Source organism: Rana temporaria, chromosome 5 (assembly GCF_905171775.1).
Source record: "Rana temporaria chromosome 5, aRanTem1.1, whole genome shotgun sequence".
NCBI classification, from domain to species: domain Eukaryota; kingdom Metazoa; phylum Chordata; class Amphibia; order Anura; family Ranidae; genus Rana; species Rana temporaria.
Window position 1 is genome coordinate 427,243,422 of NC_053493.1, and position 7,420 is coordinate 427,250,841.

The 7,420-nt window shown below is 54.3% G+C and overlaps 1 non-coding gene across 1 annotated transcript; it reads right to left on the minus strand.

Moving 5' to 3' along the window:
- Positions 1–6,551: 6,551 nt before the first annotated feature.
- On the minus strand, positions 6,552–6,623 carry TRNAR-UCU. The gene has a single exon. It is a non-coding gene; the product is annotated as a tRNA-Arg (tRNA).
- Positions 6,624–7,420: the final 797 nt, after the last annotated feature.

Here is a 7,420-nt window from a genome sequence, read left to right on the forward strand (position 1 = left end):
AGATAGAGATATAATAGATAGATAGATAGATAGATAGATAGATAGATAGAGATATAATAGATAGATAGATAGAGATATAATAGATAGATAGATAGAGATATAATAGATAGATAGATAGAGATATAATAGATAGATAGATAGATTTAGAATAGAAAGAGAGATATAGAAGAGAGATGAGAGAATACAGACCTATACACACAGCATGAGCTGCATGACTCTAGGACAGTGGTTCTCAACCTGTCTAGTGCCGTGACCCCTTGATAAAATGTCCCAAGTTGTGGGGACCCCCAATGGTAAAATTATTTTCCTATCGTGGGTTGTCGGCACCCAAGGTAAGACTAGTAATTTGCGCCCCTAACCCACGGACATTTAGCGCTCCCTGAGTCCCCTCCACTCGTACAGTATTAAAACCCCTTATAGTACATTTTAGGATGTACCACTCTCTCTCTTTGTTCCTCTTTTTTTTCCCTTTTATGTCTCTATCCTTTTTTCTTGTTTGTTATCCCCATCCCTCTCTAGACGTCTCTTTCTTGTTCTTTCTCTTATTCTTTCTCTCCCTTTTTCTTTGTTCCTCCCCTTCTTTTCCTCTCCCTTCCATGTAGTCTTTATTTTTATTCCTTCTCTTACTCCCTGGTGGGGAGTTGGGATCAGTGGCAGTGCTGGCGGGGAGTTGGGATCAGTGGCAGTGCTGGAGGGGAGTTGGGATCAGTGGCAGTGCTGGCGGGGAGTTGGGATCAGTGGCAGTGCTGGCGGGGAGTTGGGATCAGTGGCAGTGATGGCGGGGAGTTGGGATCAGTGGCAATGCTGGCGGGGAGTTGGGATCAGTGGCAGTGATGACGGGGAGTTGGGATCAGTGGCAGTGCTGGCGGGGAGTTGGGATCAGTGGCAGTGCTGGCGGGGAGTTGGGATCAGTGGCAGTGCTGGCAGGGAGTTGGGATCAGTGGCAGTGATGACGGGGAGTTGGGATCAGTGGCAGTGCTGGCAGGGAGTTGGGATCAGTGGCAGTGATGACGGGGAGTTGGGATCAGTGGCAGTGCTGGCAGGGAGTTGGGATCAGTGGCAGTGCTGGCAGGGAGTTGGGATGAGTGGCAGTGCTGGGCGGGGAGTTGGGATCAGTGGCAGTGCTGGAGGGGAGTCGGGATCAGTGGCAGTGCTGGCAGGGAGTTGGGATCAGTGGCAGTGCTGACGGGGAGTTGGGATCAGTGGCAGTGATGACGGGGAGTTGGGATCAGTGGCAGTGATGACGGGGAGTTGGGATCAGTGGCAGTGCTGGCAGGGAGTTGGGATCAGTGGCAGTGATGACGGGGAGTTGGGATCAGTGGCAGTGCTGGCAGGGAGTTGGGATGAGTGGCAGTGCTGGGCGGGGAGTTGGGATCAGTGGCAGTGCTGGAGGGGAGTTGGGATCAGTGGCAGTGCTGGCGGGGAGTTGGGATGAGTGGCAGTGCTGGGCGGGGAGTTGGGATCAGTGGCAGTGCTGGAGGGGAGTTGGGATCAGTAGCAGTGCTGGCGGGGAGTTGGGATCAGTGGCAGTGCTGGCGGGGAGTTGGGATCAGTGGCAGTGCTGGCGGGGAGTTGGGATGAGTGGCAGTGCTGGGCGGGGAGTTGGGATCAGTGGCAGTGCTGGAGGGGAGTTGGGATCAGTGGCAGTGCTGGCGGGGAGTTGGGATCAGTGGCAGTGCTGGCAGGGAGTTGGGATCAGTGGCACTGATGACGGGGAGTTGGGATCAGTGGCAGTGATGACGGGGAGTTGGGATCAGTGGCAGTGATGACGGGGAGTTGGGATCAGTGGCAGTGATGACGGGGAGTTGGGATCAGTGGCAGTGCTGGCAGGGAGTTGGGATCAGTGGCAGTGAAGACGGGGAGTTGGGATCAGTGGCAGTGCTGGCAGGGAGTTGGGATCAGTGGCAGTGATGACGGGGAGTTGGGATCAGTGGCAGTGCTGGCAGGGAGTTGGGATCAGTGGCAGTGCTGGCAGGGAGTTGGGATCAGTGGCAGTGCTGGCAGGGAGTTGGGATCAGTGGCAGTGATGACGGGGAGTTGGGATCAGTGGCAGTGATGACGGGGAGTTGGGATCAGTGGCAGTGCTGGCAGGGAGTTGGGATCAGTGGCAGTGATGACGGGGAGTTGGGATCAGTGGCAGTGCTGGCAGGGAGTTGGGATCAGTGGCAGTGCTGGCGGGGAGTTGGGATCAGTGGCAGTGATGACGGGGAGTTGGGATCAGTGGCAGTGATGACGGGGAGTTGGGATCAGTGGCAGTGCTGGCAGGGAGTTGGGATCAGTGGCAGTGATGACAGGGAGTTGGGATCAGTGGCAGTGATGACGGGGAGTTGGGATCAGTGGCAGTGCTGGCAGGGAGTTGGGATCAGTGGCAGTGATGACGGGGAGTTGGGATCAGTGGCAGTGATGACAGGGAGTTGGGATCAGTGGCAGTGCTGGCAGGGAGTTGGGATCAGTGGCAGTGCTGGCAGGGAGTTGGGATCAGTGGCAGTGCTGGCGGGGAGTTGGGATCAGTGGCAGTGCTGGTGAGGAGTATGGGATCAGTGGCAGTGCTGGCGGAGAGTTGGGATCAGTGGCAGTGCTGGAGGGGAGTTGGGATCAGTGGCAGTGCTGGCGGGGAGTTGGGATCAGTGGCAGTGCTGGCGGGGAGTTGGGATCAGTGGCAGTGATGACGGGGAGTTGGGATCAGTGGCAGTGATGACGGGGAGTTGGGATCAGTGGCAGTGCTGGCAGGGAGTTGGGATCAGTGGCAGTGATGGCAGGGAGTTGGGATCAGTGGCAGTGATGACGGGGAGTTGGGATCAGTGGCAGTGCTGGCAGGGAGTTGGGATCAGTGGCAGTGCTGGCAGGGAGTTGGGATCAGTGGCAGTGCTGACGGGGAGTTGGGATCAGTGGCAGTGATGACGGGGAGTTGGGATCAGTGGCAGTGATGACGGGGAGTTGGGATCAGTGGCAGTGCTGGCAGGGAGTTGGGATCAGTGGCAGTGATGACGGGGAGTTGGGATCAGTGGCAGTGCTGGCAGGGAGTTGGGATCAGTGGCAGTGATGACGGGGAGTTGGGATCAGTGGCAGTGATGACGTGGAGTTGGGATCAGTGGCAGTGATGACGTGGAGTTGGGATCAGTGGCAGTGATGGCAGGGAGTTGGGATCAGTGGCAGTGATGACGTGGAGTTGGGATCAGTGGCAGTGATGACGGGGAGTTGGGATCAGTGGCAGTGATGACGGGGAGTTGGGATCAGTGGCAGTGATGACGGGGAGTTGGGATCAGTGGCAGTGATGACGGGGAGTTGGGATCAGTGGCAGTGATGACGGGGAGTTGGGATCAGTGGCAGTGATGACGGGGAGTTGGGATCAGTGGCAGTGATGACGGGGAGTTGGGATCAGTGGCAGTGCTGGCAGGGAGTTGGGATCAGTGGCAGTGCTGGCAGGGAGTTGGGATCAGTGGCAGTGATGACGGGGAGTTGGGATCAGTGGCAGTGATGACGTGGAGTTGGGATCAGTGGCAGTGATGACGTGGAGTTGGGATCAGTGGCAGTGATGACGGGGAGTTGGGATCGGCCAACTTAGGTGCTCTTGATCAAGGTCATCTGCTGATCTGAGGACTGTAGTGGGGACTTTTAAGGGCAACTCTAATCACAGGTAGTGTTACTCACTGTGTCTCCGACTTTGTGGTTTCTCGTAGCAGTGACACCTATGACAAAATCAGGAGATAGGGTCTCCTCCAGCCCCTCCCACTTCACATTCCTCACCAGTCAGCTGACCTCTAGTCCCTGCCCCCCAGCTATGCCATAAACTGAAGGGGCTGAGTGGGCGGCCGCAGGCTTCAGGAACAGCCCAGGTTTTGGGGACCCCTGGCAAATCCTCATTTGACCCCCAGGTTGAGAACCACTGCTCTAGGAGCGGGTTGCAGAGCTGGGGGGAACCCTCGTGTTACACATACTGGAGATGTGTAATAACACTAACAGCCCCATCCATATTACTGTCCCCAGGAAATGTGCTAAAAGCTTCTCAGCCCTTCACTGTACTCTCCCCTCCTTCTACCTCCCAGATCCACTACACACAGGACACTGCTGCTGCACGTTCTGACAGCACAACACAAGAGTTCTCTGCCTAATTACCTGCTAGCAGCTCAGTGAGATGTCCCGATGTTCAGACTAGCCAGGATGAGTCACTGAGAAAACCGGAAGTGATTGGCTGGTCTGATAAAAGCACCGCCCTAAGTCCTATGGACCAGCCAATCACTAACCACCAACAGGACACCACATCCAGCACAGAGTGGTTGTGCGAGCGTGGAGCTTTGCGCTCCGTGGGCAGTATAAAAGCCAGCCGATAGATTTGCTTGCGGCTTGCCCAATCTCACGATTTCGATGACATCATGCTTCCCACAGCACCTCGGTGGCCGGCGCTCCGCCCCCCCCACATACACACACTTAAAGGGACATGTTATAAAAAAAAAAAAAATGTCATTTTTTTTTTTTTTTCATTTTTTTTTTTTTTTTGATGAGTAGCTTTGGGGGGGCGGCGCCCCTGCGCCCACTATAGACGGGCCGCCACTGGAGCTGACACTCTAATGTCCCACTATAGTCTATGACTGAGCCCAGGAGCTGACACTCTAATGTCCCCACTATAGTCTATGACTGAGCCCAGGAGCTGACACTCTAATGTCCCACTATAGTCTATGGCTGAGCCCAGGAGCTGACACTCTAATGTCCCACTATAGTCTATGGCTGAGCCCAGGAGCTGACACTCTAATGTCCCCAGTGCAGTCCTATGGCTGAGCCCAGGAGCTGACATTCTAATGTCCCACTATAGTCTATGGCTGAGCCCAGGAGCTGACACTCTAATGTCCCACTATACTCTATGGCTGAGCCCAGGAGCTGACACTCTAATGTCCCCAGTGCAGTCTATGGCTGAGCCCAGGAGCTGACACTCTAATGTCCCCAGTGCAGTCTATGACTGAGCCCAGGAGCTGACACTCTAATGTCCCACTATAGTCTATGGCTGAGCCCAGGAGCTGACACTCTAATGTCCCACTATAGTCTATGACTGAACCCAGGAGCTGACACTCTAATGTCCCCACTATAGTCTATAGCTGAGCCCAGGAGCTGACACTCTAATGTCCCCAGTGCAGTCTATGGCTGAGCCCAGGAGCTGACACTCTAATGTCACACTATAGTCTATGGCTGAGCCCAGGAGCTGACACTCTAATGTCCCCACTATAGTCTATGGCTGAGCCCAGGAGCTGACACTCTAATGTCCCCACTATAGTCTATGGCTGAGCTCAGAAGCTGACACTCTAATGTCCCCACTATAGTCTATGGCTGAGCCCAGGAGCTGACACTCTAATGCCCCCACTATAGTCTATGACTGAGCCCAGGAGCTGACACTCTAATGTCCCCACTATAGTCTATGGCTAAGCCCAGGAGCTGACACTCTAATGTCCCCAGTGCAGTCCTATGGCTGAACCCAGGAGCTGACACTCTAATATCCCACTATAGTCTATGGCTGAGCCCAGGAGCTGACACTCTAATGTCCCACTATAGTCTATGGCTGAGCCCAGGAGCTGACACTCTAATGTCCCACTATAGTCTATAGCTGAGCCCAGGAGCTGACACTCTAATGTCCCACTATAGTCTATGACTGAGCCCAGGAGCTGACACTCTAATGTCCCCACTATAGTCTATGGCTGAGCCCAGGAGCTGACACTCTAATGTCCCCACTATAGTCTATGGCTGAGCTCAGGAGCTGACACTCTAATGTCCCCACTATAGTCTATGGCTGAGCCCAGGAGCTGACACTCTAATGTCCCCACTATAGTCTATGGCTGAGCCCAGGAGCTGACACTCTAATGTCCCACTATAGTCTATGGCTGAGCCCAGGAGCTGACACTCTAATGTCCCACTATAGTCTATGACTGAGCTCAGGAGCTGACACTCTAATGTCCCCAGTGCAGTCTATGGCTGAGCCCAGGAGCTGACACTCTAATGTCCCCAGTGCAGTCTATGGCTGAGCCCAGGAGCTGACACTCTAATGTCCCACTATAGTCTATGGCTAAGCCCAGGAGCTGACACTCTAATGTCCCCACTATAGTCTATGGCTAAGCCCAGGAGCTGACACTCTAATGTCCCCACTATAGTCTATGACTGAGCCCAGGAGCTGACACTCTAATGTCCCCACTATAGTCTATGGCTGAACCCAGGAGCTGACACTCTAATGTCCCACTATAGTCTATGACTGAGCCCAGGAGCTGACACTCTAATGTCCCCAGTGCAGTCTATGGCTGAGCCCAGGAGCTGACACTCTAATGTCCCCACTATAGTCTATGGCTGAGCCCAGGAGCTGACACTCTAATGTCCCCAGTGCAGTCCTATGGCTGAGCCCAGGAGCTGACACTCTAATGTCCCACTATAGTCTATGGCTGAGCCCAGGAGCTGACACTCTAATGTCCCACTATAGTCTATGGCTGAGCCCAGGAGCTGACACTCTAATGTCCCACTATAGTCTATGACCTTGTATAGCGCTTTTTTCTCTGAGGACTCCAAGTATTGGAGATGGCATTGGCCGGGGATCGAACCCGGGTCATCTGCTTAGAAAGCAGCTGTGCTAACCACTGCACCACCAACGCAAAGGTAGCATGTCTTTAGTGTGGGAGGAAACCGAGGAACCCGGAGGAAACCCACGCAAACACAGGGAGAACATGCAAACTCCATGCAGATAGTGTCCTGGTCAGGATTTGAACCAAGGACCCCAGTGCTGCAAGGCTCACCACTAAGCCTCTGTGCTGCCCATATGCGGCCTCTGTTCTGGAAGGCCCGCCCCCGCTGAGCGGGGTACATCAGTGATGTCCACTCAAAACTCCTCCAGAAGAAATCCAAACTTCTCCTAATCTACAATCTATAACACTCCTATAATAAAACACCCCAAATAACAATAAAGAGGGGTACAGTGGTCCCCAAATTACCAACACAATGGGGGTAAATATTCTATTCACACTTAGGCCTCATTCACGGGGGGGTAATAATCCGTACCCCATGGGAGGGCCGCGTGTACCGCAATGGGGATGCACAGGTGTTCCCAGCATCCCGTGTAGGCAGTCCCATTGCTGTCATCTGGGGTGCAGCGGCTGTTCCCAATGTGACATCTGTGTGGGTGCCGGTGCACGGCCCCGAACGCACCCAGGGTGCGTCCGCGCAACTGCGCCCACATGGATATCCTCTTTGGGGTAAGTGCAGCCCCCATACAGGGTACAGATTCATACACCCCGTGTGAGTGAGGCCTGGGACTTCTCCATGAAGGACCTCACTGGTGGGAAGAGTTCTCATTTCTCCAGCAAAGAAAGCTGGAAAGACTCCTCCCATACCGGCCTCCAACCTCCTCCCCATAGCCGGTCCAAACCACACCTTAAAAACGTACCGGCCTCCA